Source organism: Thalassophryne amazonica, chromosome 20 (genome assembly GCF_902500255.1).
Source record: "Thalassophryne amazonica chromosome 20, fThaAma1.1, whole genome shotgun sequence".
Taxonomy (NCBI): Eukaryota; Metazoa; Chordata; class Actinopteri; order Batrachoidiformes; family Batrachoididae; genus Thalassophryne; species Thalassophryne amazonica.
Window position 1 is genome coordinate 68253199 of NC_047122.1, and position 14655 is coordinate 68267853.

At 44.5% G+C, this 14655-nt stretch overlaps 1 pseudogene; it reads left to right on the plus strand.

Moving 5' to 3' along the window:
* Positions 1-7731: 7731 nt before the first annotated feature.
* On the plus strand, positions 7732-13229 carry LOC117501539 (annotated as a pseudogene).
* The last annotated feature ends 1426 nt before the right edge of the window (positions 13230-14655 follow it).

Here is a 14655-nt window from a genome sequence, read left to right on the forward strand (position 1 = left end):
TCTTCTTGCAAGTCCAGTATTGTCATGAATATTGTTCATAACCTTGGGTTCATTAACAATCAACACATTATACTCATTTAGTAGTAATTTTATTGGTTCCCAAAAGAATAACAGTGCAGGAGGAAGCTGTAAGAGCAGCACTCCTAGCACAGCAGCTCCATGGGCACAAAGGTCTTTGGATCCAACTTACAAATTGGCACCTTGTAAGTTGGGCGCCAGTTTTTTTCCTGGCGCCCAATGTGGGGCGTCAACAGATCTTCTCGAGCGAACGGAGGAAGACACACCGCAGACCGTGCACGGCTGATTCCACTAGAGGGATCGAAGGAAAGTCCTGAGGAGTGAATTCTCCGTCGGGCCGGTGACCATAGCCGTCAGCCTCCGCTCGCCGCAGTAGATTGACGACGCCTCCGAACCAAATGAGAGGCACAACAAATTAACATAAGTAATTACTGCCTGCCTGTGAGGATAAAATATGTTAACGTGGGTAATAAAGTGCGGGGGAGGGAGTTAGAGTCTCCGGTCCTGCCAACACATTTGGCGGAGGGGTTCGAGTCCCCATCCGGCTAAGAAATACAGGAGGAGTAAAAATAAAATTCAGGAGAAGCAGTTAGAGAGACGCGAATTAATTGAATATTCCAAAAGTGAAACTAAGTGTGTTTGTGGTATGAATATGAGAGAATGGGACTGTGAGTGACTGAAGCACGGACAGCTTGATATCCCATTTTATCAGGGGACAAAAGTGAAGCTGTTGTCTGCAAAGTAGGTCATTTTAAGTCCATACGCACCACACTCACATATTCCCGACGAGTCTGCAAAGAGTGGGATTCCAAGGAATGTCCGCCCCACGGGGTAGAAGCTTCAATCAATCAATCAATCAACTTTTTTCTTATATAGCGCCAGATCACAACAAACAGTTGCCCCAAGGCGCTCCATATTGCAAGGCAAGGCCATACAATAACCATGAAAAACCCCAACGGTCAAAACGACCCCCTATGAGCAAGCACTTGGCCACAGTGGGAAGGAAAAACTCCCTTTTAACAGGAAGAAACCTCCAGCAGAACCAGGCTCAGGGAGGGGCAGTCTTCTGCTGAGACTGGTTGGGGCTGAGGGAAAGAACCAGGAAAAAGACATGCCGAGAAGGGGGGCAGAGATCGATCACTAATGATTAAATGCAGAGTGATGCATACGGAGCAAAAAAAGAAAGAAACAGTGCATCATGGGAACCCCCCCACAGTCTACGTCTAAAGCAACATAACCAAGGGATGGTCCAGGGTCACCCGATCCAGCCCTAACTATAAGCCTTAGCGAAAAGGAAAGTTTTAAGCCTAATCTTAAAAGTAGAGAGGGTATCTGTCTCCCTGATCTGAATTGGGAGCTGGTTCCACAGGAGAGGAGCCTGAAAGCTAAAGGCTCTGCCTCCCATTCTACTCTTACAAACCCTAGGAACTACAAGTAAGCCCGCAGTCTGAGAGCGAAGCGCTCTAATGGGGTAATATGGTACTACGAGGTCCCTAAGATAGGATGGGACCTGATTATTCAAAACCTTATAAGTAAGAAGAAGAATTTTAAATTCTATTCTAGAATTAACAGGAAGCCAATGAAGAGAGGCCAACACGGGTGAGATATGCTCTCTCCTGCTAGTCCCCGTCAGTACTCTAGCTGCAGCATTCTGAACCAACTGAAGGCTTTTTAGGGAACTTTTAGGACAACCTGATAATAATGAATTACAATAGTCCAGCCTAGAGGAAATAAATGCATGAATTAGTTTTTCAGCATCACTCTGAGACAAGACCTTTCTGATTTTAGAGATATTGCGTAAATGCAAAAAGGCAGTCCTACATATTTGTTTAATATGCGCTTTGAATGACATATCCTGATCAAAAATAACTCCAAGATTTCTCACAGTATTACTAGAGATCAGGGAAATGCCATCCAGAGTAACGATCTGGTTAGACACCATGCTTCTAAGATTTGTGGGGCCAAGTACAATAACTTCAGTTTTATCTGAGTTTAAAAGCAGGAAATTAGAGGTCATCCATGTCTTTATGTCTGTAAGACAATCCTGCAGTTTAGCTAATTGGTGTGTATCCTCTGGCTTCATGGATAGATAAAGCTGGGTATCATCTGTGTAACAATGAAAATTTAAGCAATACCGTCTAATAATACTGCCCAAGGGAAGCATGTATAAAGTGAATAAAATTGGTCCTAGCACAGAACTTTGTGGAACTCCATAATTAACTTTAGTCTGTGAAGAAGATTCCCCATTTACATGAACAAACTGTAATCTATTAGACAAATATGATTCAAACCACCGCAGCGCAGTGCCTTTGCTTGACCTGAACTTTGCAGAGTGAAGGGGAATAGGTGACCAACATGGGAAACACATGCACAGAAAATAAGCCCCTATTTCAGGGCGACGAAAAATACATGCACAAACGCAATCTGGAAAATCTGAAGTACATAACAAAATGGAAAAGAAATATGGCTTTTCAGGTAAATTGGTTGTGCCAGATTGTGAAGGTTTGGTGTTAAAACTTACGGCAGCAGCAGCAAATAAAAAGGGTAACAGGAAAGCAAGAAAAGAAGGTGAAAATGGAGAAAAAGTCAGAGTGACTGAACTGGACGTGACAACAAACACACCAATAAGTGACAACATTAATGAGTTACCAGAAAACAGATAACAATCACAGTGGATATTCATGGAGCATGGTCATTACCACTCCTGAAAGAAAGACCTGGGGTGACTCTAAAGGTAAATGGACAGGACATGGATTTTCTCTGTGACACAGGAGCATGTAGGACAGTGATAACAGACAGACCTCCCGGAACTAAATTTGCAAAAGAAGTTGTTTGGGTAAAATCTGCAAATGGACAGGTGAATTCAGAGAAAATATTGAAGTTTGTCAATTTCGAAGATCCTGAAACGGACCAAACTGCTTGTGTCTCTGTGGTTTATTCGCCCCATTGTCCAGTAAATTTACTGGGACAAGATTTGATGACTGCCTTATCTATAGGAGTCACACCAACAGTAGGTGGTATGAGAGCTGTGAGACAGCCCGCTACTGTATATACAAATTTGGCCCAGGCCTGGCAGTACTCTTTGGATCTGTCGGAGTTGAGACAAACTGAACAATTATTAGAGGAAGGTCTGATGACCTGTGAAAACAGAGAACATGTAGTAATGATGTCACCAAAAGATCTACACATAACTATGCTATTCACTCCACAAAAGGATGAAAGGTATGGAGCAGGATTTCTGAAAATTCCATCAGAATTACAGACAGTAGCACACCTATACACAGACAGAAAAACCACCTCTGTGTGTAGTGTAGTGCTGACCCAAAGTGCAGACAAATGGTACAGAGGAAAACCTGAGGCTGTGCCGCATATTTCACTGACAAGGGCAGACACTCAGTCCTGGAAGGACCTTGGAGGAATTGTTAAAATAGCTGAGGAAGCAACTGATTGGCATGAAGCAGATGCAGTGTCGGTGTGGGATTTCAGTCCATCCACAGGCTTGTATCGGAAATACATGTTTGTAAGTGCTTGGACGACACCGGTGATACATGAAGTAGATCTGGACGATTGAAATTTAACATCTGTGTTGTTGACACAGGAAGATGAGACTTTATTGGCCAAACTGCCTCCTCATCTCTGGGTGAATGCACCCACAGATGTAGGACTGTTGAAAAATATTCCGCCAGTCAAAATTAAGCAACGATCTGATTGGAGACCACGGATCAAACAATATCCATTAAAACCTGAAGCAGAAAGAGGAATTGAACTGGTTATTGCAGAATTACTGGAAGCAGGAGTCATCAGGGAATGTTTAGATGCATCCTGTAACACTTGGCAGAAACAGGAAGTAAAATTAAAAAGCAAAAGTTGCAGTTCGTGCGACCACAAGTGACTTATTTAGGCCACGTCCTATCAGCTGAGGGGAAACGAATACAAGACGATCGAAAGCACGCTATTCTCAAAGCGCCTAAACCGTCAACAAAAAAGGAAATGATGACTTTCTTAGGTATCTGTAATTATTGCAGAGCCTGGATTCCATGTTATGCAGAGAAGGTGCAGAAATTGCAGGATTTAATACATTCTATACCAATGGCTATGAGTGACAAAATACAGTGGAATAAAGAAGCTGAAGAACAGTTTACAGCTCTTAAACAAGAACTTGTGAGTTCCACAGTATTATCTCTGCGCAATTATGCCAAGCCATTCACTCTCATGGTGGACACAAAACAGGGATTCATGTGTGCAGCTACAACAACATGGTAATAAAATAAACCAGTTGGCTATTATTCCAAATGTTTGGATCCAGTGGCACAGGGCCTACCTCCCTGTGTCCAAGCAGTATGTGGAGTAGCAATGGCAGTGGAAATTACAGCCGACGTTGTTTTGTTCCACCCATTGACTGTTAAAGTACCACACACAGTCAGTGTGTTACTTCTGCAAACAAAGATGACATTCTTATCGCCGGCTAAACAGATAGCTTATACAGCAACGCTATTGTCTCAGCCACACATTACCATTGAAAGATGCAACACCTTGAATCCCGCCACGCTCCTACCTACTGAGACAGATGGTGAACCGCATGATTGTTTGGCAGACACAGAGAAACAACAATTACCTCGACCAGACTTAACAGATGAACCATTTACAGATGGACTACATTACTTTGTGGATGGCTCATGTTTCAAAGATCAGAAAGGACAGACATTAACAGGTTATGCTGTTGTTCATGTTGTGGGCTGGGGTGTTTGGCTGGCTTCGTTTTTGTTTTCTGTTTCTCCCACCAGGTGGTATGCGTTTAGGACTGAGTGGCTGACGTGGGGCTGAGTTTGAGGACCTCACCCTGATCACCTGATCAGGGTGAGCTTATAGTTAGGGCTGGATCAGGTGACCCTGAACCATCCCTTAGTTATGCTGCTATAGACGTAGACTGCTGGGGGGTTCCCATGATGCACTGTTTCTTTCTCTTTTTGCTCTGTATGCACCACTCTGCATTTAATCATTAGTGATCGATCTCTGCTCCCCTCCACAGCATGTCTTTTTCCTGGTTCTCTCCCTCAGTCCCAACCAGTCCCAGCAGAAGACTGCCCCTCCCTGAGCCTGGTTCTGCTGGAGGTTTCTTCCTGTTAAAAGGGAGTTTTTCCTTCCCACTGTAGCCAAGTGCTTGCTCACAGGGGGTTGTTTTGACCGTTGGGGTTTTACATAATTATTGTATGGCCTTGCCTTACAATATAAAGCGCCTTGGGGCAACTGTTTGTTGTGATTTGGCGCTATATAAAAAAATTGATTGATTGATTGATTGTTATCACTGCAGTTCATCAGGACTCACAGCTGTGTCGCATCTGTCTTGATCAGGGCATGTTGCATTTAAACCTGGAATACACAGTGTGTATTTGCCAGAGACTCGACTTTGTGAGCAGACGTGTGAGATCGATGTTGGGAGAACAGTCTCACCACTACGGACGCAGAGACCGCTCCAGGTTTGATGCCACGGTCTGTGAAAGAGGATTGGGTGAGGTCTCACGCTCTTCAGCACACTTCCTGAGGTATTTTGGTTTTTGTGACTTTCATGAAGTAAAGTCAGTAAATTTGGTGTCCCTCACACCTTGTTATATTGAGTTGTTATGCTATGCTAATCGTCTAAATCAGCTTCTACTGCAGTGGAGTTTTGAACTGAGTGTTCCGTGCCTGCAGGGAGAGAAGCTGATTTTACATTTAGGCCAGGAAGTGTTTTGCTGATTGTGTGCACCTTTGAGCTGTCTCTCTGTGTGGAGAGTGTTGGACTCACCTTTCGGTTTCTTCTTTCACAGACTCGGTTTGTCGCGGCCACCTGGGGGGTGTCGGCAGGGTCCTTGGGTCCAGAATTGCTGTGGCTCCGGTCCTTTTGCGCTGCTGGGAGCGCGCCGTTTTTCCACCTCGCCAGACCGTTGACTTTTGGGTTATTATCACTTAATACACTATGTTAATTAAAACTTGTTTTCCTTTGAACCGTGCTCTGCTTCTTTTATGCTGGGTCCTTTCAAACGCTGGGTCGGTTCGCTGCCCGCGTCCGACACATAACAGTAGTCTCTGGCCATTTAAAAATGGACCAGCTGTAGCAGAGACGGTATTTTTGCCGGGAAGGCTGCAGCAGATGTTGGAGTTAATCCGGGATCAGATGCGGGTGCTCTCCACCCGGGTTGTGCGCATTGGCGCGTGTATGGCGGAGTTTACAGCTTGGGTCGCGTTGCATCCCGCTGTTACGGCTGTAGCCCCGTCTCCTCCCGTGCAGGTGGCTCCAACACCTGTTGTATTACCTCCGGAGGTATTTATTTATCACATTAAGTTGCATGTCAAAATCTGCTGTCACGTAAAGCAGTGTGTATTAGTTTTTACTCGGTCACCACGGGGACCCCTTTATTTGGCATTTTGGCTCCCTCTGTTGGTGACAGAGCCACATTACCGTCTAGGTCCAAAGGATGGAAAATACATTTTTTTTTGTCCATTCTTTACACTTGACGATGTAGACCAATCGTTAGTTAGTTTTTTGTTGGTCTATTATCTGTTTCTTTTATTTAGTATGGGGTGTTTTTGTATCAGGTGTTAATTTGTTGTCTTTGTGTGGGTTAAAGCACTGTCAGTGGTCTGGTGGAGTGGACATGCAGGCTGTCTGGAGCATAGCTTGGACTCAGGTACCTTTATGTTTATTGTCTGTTAGTTTTTCTTTTTTTTTTTTTTGGTTTCACCTCCCAGGGTTTGATTATGAATGTCCTCTGGGGGGGTTTGGCGGGGGGGGGGGGGGTTCAGGGGCGTTAGTTAGGTTTAGTTCAATTCCCGGTTCCACTCCAGCCTCGGTGAGCCTTTGACCATTCGCCATCGGCGTAACCGAGGTGTAGTGCGGTGGGAACATACCTCAGTCGGAGCGGTGGGCCATTTCGGTAGTTCCACCCCTCCTGGTAGGCTGTTGGTATGGTCAGTGTAGTGACACCGGACGTACTTCCGGTTTTCCACTGCGCTTGGGGTGGGACTGGGTTGGTTTTTTCCTGTTTTTTCCCCCGGCTTGGTAGTTTTGTACCGTTTGCCAAAACGTGTACTGACGATTGGCTCTGGTGGTGTTCCGGGGTCTTTCGGGGTGCTGGGGGGGCAACAGGGTTCCCGTTTGTTTTATTTGCCCCCGGGGTTGTTTGTGTGTGTCCACTGGGGGGCTTGGGGTTTTTGTTATTTTGTTTGTTTTCCCCCAGTTTCTGCCCTCAGGGTGTGACTGTGATGTCCTCTGGGGGGGAAATGACTGTGGGACCATCTGGCCGTGGACGGCCAGGGCTGGGTCTGTTTTTGTCATGGGGGTGTCTCCTGGGGTTTGATGGATGGTCCTGTGGGAGGCACTGAAAACCCCCATAAATGACTTTGAATCTCAGAGGGACCTCAGCTGTGGTTACTACTCCTGGAGCTGGCGGAGATGTCCTCTGGGGGGTGTTGGTCCCTACATGTCGTCCGGGGGGGTGTTAGGTTCCTTTTTTTTTGCAGGGTTAAGTTTGGGTTGTATTTTGTTTCTTTTTCTTTTCTCCTCTCCCCAGGGTTTGATGGGACGGTCCTCTGGGGGGGAGGGGGTCGGAATGGTTGTTTGTGTTTTTCTTTTTTTTTCTTCCTCCCAGTTTACACCCCTGGGGTTGGTTATGGTGTCCTCTGGGGGGGTGTTGGGGTTTTTCTTTTTGTTTTGTGACTGGGCAGACTCTGAACATGGTCGGAAGAAGGCTGAATGCACAGGTTCAAGAACTCCTGGCTAAATCTGAGCAAAGTGAATGACAGAAGCAAGAGTTGACAGAAACGAATGCAAAGATGCAGTCAGAGGTGGAGACTCTAACAGGTCTGCTAAATGAAGCAGAAGGCAAGACCATCAGATTCAACAAAAGATATCTCTGCACTGGAGTGTCAGCTGCAGGACATTCAGGAGCTGCTCCAAGAGGAAGTCCATTAGACACCTTCCTTCTCCATCCGCCTAGGGCAGATGGAGGATGAGGGGCATATTTTGCAGGAGATGCTGAAAAAAGAGGAAGAGAGCAAGAAGACTGTGGAGAAGCAAGTTTCTACTCTCTAGACTCAGCTGGCTGAAAGGAAGACAAAGGCAGGATAGGACGCCTTGTCAGTACAGGGGGCTGAAGAGGGCCTCAAATGAGTCCAATGGGAGTTTGGACGGTGTTCAGCGGCAGCTAGAGTAGAAAAGTTCAGACTATGGACAAACTGGATAAGACAGAAATCCGTTTGCAGCAGGAGTTGGATGACCTCATGGTGGACCAGGACCACCTTCAGCAGATTGTCTCCAATCTGGAGAGGAAGCAAAAGAAGTTTGACCAGATGCGGGCCAAAGAGAAATGCATTACTACTCAATATGCAGAGGAGCATGATCGTGCCGAAGTGGACGCCAGGGAGAAGGAGACAAAAGTGTTGACCCTGTCAAGAGAGTTGAAGACTCTTACAGACCTGAAAGGTGAACTTGACCGGTTTAATAAAGTGTTCAAGACTGAGATGGATGACTTTGGAAAGAGTTCATAGTTTGGAGAGGTCCAAGCATGCCATGGAGCAGCAACTGGAGGAGATGAAGATTCAGCTGGAGGATGAACGTAGGCAATGTTTCCAGGCCCACTCTGCCAAGAAGAAACGGGAGCTGGATCCGGGAGGGCTTGAAGGCCATCTTGAAGATGCTATTGAAAATCGCGATAATGTCTTATAGCAGCTGAAGAAACTGCAGGCCCGAATGAAAGACCAGATGAGAGGACTGGAACAGGTGCGAATGTCCGGGGATGAAGCAGTTAATGATGCTAAAGACAGTGATAAGAAGCTTAAAGCCATGGAGGGAGACATGCTACACACCCAGGAGGAGCTGTCTACTGTAGACAGGCTCGGAGAGTGAAAGGATGAGCTCCAAGATGAGATTTATAGTCTCAACACAGAGTTCCCTGTTGGCAGAGGAGAAGAGGCGGCTGGAAGCTCGTATCATCCAGCTGGAGGAAAAAACTAGAGGAGGAGAAGCTCAACATTGAGATGGTCAATGACCGCATAAAGAGATTAACGTTGTAGGTTGAGCAGCTGACGACGGAGCTGTCTTCAGAGCGCAGTAATGCTCAGCTCGTAGAGACAGGCCTTTCCCAGCTGGATCGTCAGCACATGGAGCTGAAACTAAAGCTGCAGGAGGTGTTTTTTGCTCCCGGCCAACATTTCAGCTATGGTCCCTGGAGGGGGGTGTTTTTTCTGGCCCAGGTTTGTGTGGTCGCTGGGAGGCTTCCTGTGAGGGTGGGGTACTGTTGTGGGCTGGGGTGTTTGGCTGGCTTTGTTTTTGTTTTCTGTTTCTCCCACCAGGTGGTATGCGTTCAGGACTGAGTGGCTGACGTGGGGCTGAGTTTGAGGACCTCACCCTGATCACCTGAGGCTTATTATCACTGCAGTTCATCAGGACTCACAGCTGTGGTGCATCTGTCTTGATCAGGGCATGTTGCATTTAAACCTGGAATACACAGTGTGTATTTGCCAGAGACTCGACTTTGTGACCAGACGTGTGAGATCGATGTTGGGAGAACAATCTCACCACTACGGACGCAGAGACCGCTCCAGGTTTGGCGCCACGGTCTGTGAAAGACGATTGGGTGAGGTCTCATGCTTTTCAGCACACTTCCTGAGGTATTTTGGTTTTTGTGACTTTCATGAAGTAAAGTCAGTAAATTTGGTGTCCCTCACACCTTGTTATATTGAGCTGTTATGCTATGCTAATCGTCTAAATCAGCTTCTACTGCAGTGGAGTTTTGAACTGAGTTGTTCCGTGCCTGCGGGGAGAGAAGCTGATTTTACATTTAGGCCAGGAAGTGTTTTGCTGATTGTGTGCACCTTTGAGCTGTCTCTCTGTGTGGAGAGTGTTGGACTCACCTTACGGTTTCTTCTTTCACAGACTCGGTTTGTCGCGGCCACCTGGGGGGTGTCGGCGGGGTCCTTGGGTCCAGAATTGCTGTGGCTCTGGTCCTTTTGCGCTGCTGGGAGCGCGCTGTTTTTCCACCTCGCCAGACCGTTGACTTTTGGGTTATTATCACTTAAAACACTATGTTAATTAAAACTTGTTTTCCTTTGAACTGTGCTCTGCTTCTTTTATGCTGGGTCCTGTCAAACGCTGGGTCGGTTCTCCGCCCGCGTCCGACACATAACAGTTCAATTACCAAATACTGTTATTGAAGCAAAACAGATTGATCATTTTAAATCAGCCCAAGCTGCAGAACTCATTGCATTAACCAGAGCTTGTATCTTGGCTAAAGGACAGAAACTGACAGTCTATACAGATAGTCAATATGCATTTTCAGCAATTTGGTTCTTTGCAAAACAATGGCAACAGAGAGGTATGATAACCTCTACAGGGAAACCAGTGACACATGCAGGCTTACTCACAAATTTGCTAGAAGCTGTGACATTACCATCATACCTGGCATTATGTAAATGTGCAGCCCACACCAGAGGCACACATTTTGTCTCCAGAGAAAACTGTCTCGCAGACAAAATAGCGAAAGAAGCAGCAGCTGGTCGATATGGCACTTCTTCTATTTACACAGCTCAGACAGACAGTGAACCATTAATAGACTCTGACCTTTTACTGGATATGCAAAAACAAGCACCAACACAGGAACGAAATCTGTGGTTGAAAAATGGGGCAACCCCAAACCCCAACGGACTTTATTGTGTACATAACAAACCCATCCTACCCAAAAGCTTATTCAAAGCAGCTGCAATTGCGACACATGGGTTAACACATGTGTCGACAGGGGGGATGGTACATATGGTAGACCAACACTTTACTACCTATGGTTTTAATTTATATTCAAAAAACTTTTGTAAAGCCTGTGTTACCTGATTGAAACACAACCCACAGGGAAATATAAGACCCTGGAGAGGGCAATTCCCCAAACCACAGTATCCTTTTCAAATTGTTCATATGGACTTTATTGAACTAAATCGATGTGGACCTTATCAATACTGTCTAGTATTAATTGATGCTTTTTCAAAATGGGTAGAAATCGTTCCATCACAAAAAGCAGATGCTTTAACGGTAGCAAAAGCACTGTGTAAGACAATTATTCCATATTATGGAATAGCAGAGACATTGTACAGTGATAATGGAACACATTTTGTAAATGAAGTTGTACAAAGAGTAGCAGAACACATGAAAATTAAGTTAAAAAATCATTGTGCTTACCACCCACAAAGAGCAGGATTAGTGGAAAGGACAAATGGCACAATAAAACCAAGATTAAGGAAATGTATGGAAGAGACAAAACAAACCTGGATTGAATGTTTGGACCTAGTAAAATTGTATATGAGAATAACACCAACACCATCAGGTTTAACACCATTTGAGATACTTTATGGATGATGATATCGTCTACCAATTTTTGATATGGATACTAAAACAGCAGATGAGGAACAAACATTAGCATATTTTATGAAAAAGACATTAACACAGAAAGAGATAACTCAAACACATTTACTGCCAGATAATTCTGATCTTCCACAGGACAGCCTTCCAGTAGTCCAACCAGGAGACTGGGTGTTCATCAGAGTGATTAAGAGGAAGAACTGGTCCAGTCCTCGTTGGGGAGGTCCATACCAAGTGCTATTGACAACACCAACTGCAGTAAAGATAGCAGAGAGATCAATGTGGATCCATCTAAGTCACTGTAAGATACAGCGTGTGTTGGCTGCCTCCACAGTGTAAGGGGAAGTCTGGCTACAAAGGGAGTCTATTTAATTAGCAATAGATTGTCTCAACACCAGTGAAGCAGGGAGATCCTTGCACTATTAGGTGAGGTTGGTCAACAGCACTGTATCCTAGCAATCATGACTGAACTACAGCAGACCCCAGAGCGGTGTGCTCAGCGCCGCCGTTGCCGGACTGTTGGGCAGCCGGTTGCACTGTGACCTTAGTGTGTTTTGTGCTCCTCGGATTCCTGGCCTGGTGGTTGACCCAAGAATTGAAGCTCACTGTGGACCGAGCCAGAGAACAATGGAAGCAACGTCAGAAGAGGTTTATTCATAATGTGAATGAGACAGATGGACACCCTCATATATACCATACTAATTTGTGGTACAGATATGTTCATTTATTGGCTATGGAATTACATGTTACTAATTGTTATGTTTGTTCACATATGCCTATATCCTCAACACACCCAGCTCTGACGGCTAAACCATACTCTGCTAGGGTGACAGAATGTCTTATCATACGGATGCATAATCAAACTGTATTTCGGGGACAACAGTTCTCAGCAAATCTGATAAGATGTAATACCACTTGTCTCAGTGCAACCACTTTTATGATAGGAACTTCAACAGAAGATAAGTACAAGCGTGCCCAAGTGCTGCTCCATTGACTAGACTGAAGGGAAATGCAAAAATATCATCACATGTTAAATTGTCATCACAATGGCCATTCCCGATTTGCTTTTATGGGACAGGGAATAAAACTGTAGGTACAATTATGAAACGTCTGTGTACCCAAACTTATGTTTTATCAAATGATTTAAGCCTAACCAAAACATATTATGAGGATGGTACTTATCTTCATCGCATTGGACGTGGATGTAATCATACAGGCTCCTGTCCATGGGGAACGGATGAATCGTGTGCTTATGTTAGTATGTTAGTAAGTTTTTGCTACCACCTATAAATGGTACTGGTGTATGATGACATCTATTGGCATTGTGGTTCCAGGCTGTACATGAGTCTCCCACCAAATTGGGGTGGTGTGTGTGCACCTACCCAGGTGACTGACCATACATATGTGGTAGTGCCAAGGACCTCCACAGAGAAGAATGGCAGCACCAGACGGAGGAGATCGATATACCCAGATGTGTTACCACATGATCACATGTGGGGCTCGGATGTACCAAAGGACCAAAAATTGTGGTCTGTAGGAGATAAAATAGCACATTCATTGTTCCCCTGGATAGGAGTGGTAAAAAATTCATTAATGATTGAAACTCTGAATTATTGATTGGGTCTGTTCATGAATGTAACTGAGAAAATAGTACCAGCTCAAAACACTGAAATAGATGCTTTATGTACCATGGTGATGCAAAATCACATGGTTTTAGACCTGCTTACTGGTTCACAGGGAGGAGTCTGTGTGATGCTTAACACCACTTGTACTTTTATTCCAGATTCAATACATTCTGTTGATGTACAAGATGCGTTACAAGAACTGACCAAGTTACGTGATGTAATGCACAAGGACACTGTAACTGTTACACAGTGGAAACCCTGGTCCTGGTTGACTTCAGGACCATGGTGGCAGTTACTATTGAAAATGGTGACACCAGTTATTATAGTCCTAATTCTGATTGGACTTTGCATGTGTTGTGTGATCCCTTATATCCCTGCCATCCCCTCATTACCCCATCCCCGTAGAGACGGTGTCTGCTCCCAGACCACCAATAACCAGCAAAAATCTATTTAAGCATAAAAATTCAAAAAGAAAAAATAATATAGCACCTTCAACTGCACCACAGACTAAAACAGTTAATGTGGTCTATTAAACATTAGGTCTCTCTCTTCTAAGTCCCTGTTGGTAAATGATATAATAATTGATCAACATATTGATTTATTCTGCCTTACAGAAACCTGGTTACAGCAGGATGAATATGTTAGTTTAAATGAGTCAACACCCCCGAGTCACACTAACTGTCAGAATGCTCGTAGCACGGGCCGAGGCGGAGGATTAGCAGCAATCTTCCATTCCAGCTTACTAAATAATCAAAAACCCAGACAGAGCTTTAATTCATTTGAAAGCTTGACTCTTAGTCTTGTCCATCCAAATTGGAAGTCCCAAAAACCAGTTTTATTTGTTATTATCTATCATCCACCTGGTCGTTACTGTGAGTTTCTCTGTGAATTTTCAGACCTTTTGTCTGACTTAGTGCTTAGCTCAGATAAGATAATTATAGTGGGCGATTTTAACATCCACACAGATGCTGAGAATGACAGCCTCAACACTGCATTTAATCTATTATTAGACTCTATTGGCTTTGCTCAAAATGTAAATGAGTCCACCCACCACTTTAATCATATCTTAGATCTTGTTCTGACTTATGGTATGGAAATAGAAGACTTAACAGTATTCCCTGAAAACTCCCTTCTGTCTGATCATTTCTTAATAACATTTACATTTACTCTGATGGACTACCCAGCAGTGGGGAATAAGTTTCATTACACTAGAAGTCTTTCAGAAAGCGCTGTAACTAGGTTTACAGATATGATTCCTTCTTTATGTTCTCTAATGCCATATACCAACACAGTGCAGAGTAGCTACCTAAACTCTGTAAGTGAGATAGAGTATCTCGTCAATAGTTTTACATCCTCATTGAAGACAACTTTGGATGCTGTAGCTCCTCTGAAAAAGAGAGCTTTAAATCAGGAGTGCCTGACTCCGTTGTATAACTCACAAACTTGCAGCTTAAAGCAGATAACCCGTAAGTTGGAGAGGAAATGGCGTCTCACTAATTTAGAAGAACTTCACTTAGCCTGGAAAAAGAGTCTGTTGCTCTATAAAAAAGCCCTCCATAAAGCTAGGACATCTTTCTACTCATCACTAATTGAAGAAAATAAGAACAACCCCAGGTTTCTTTTCAGCAC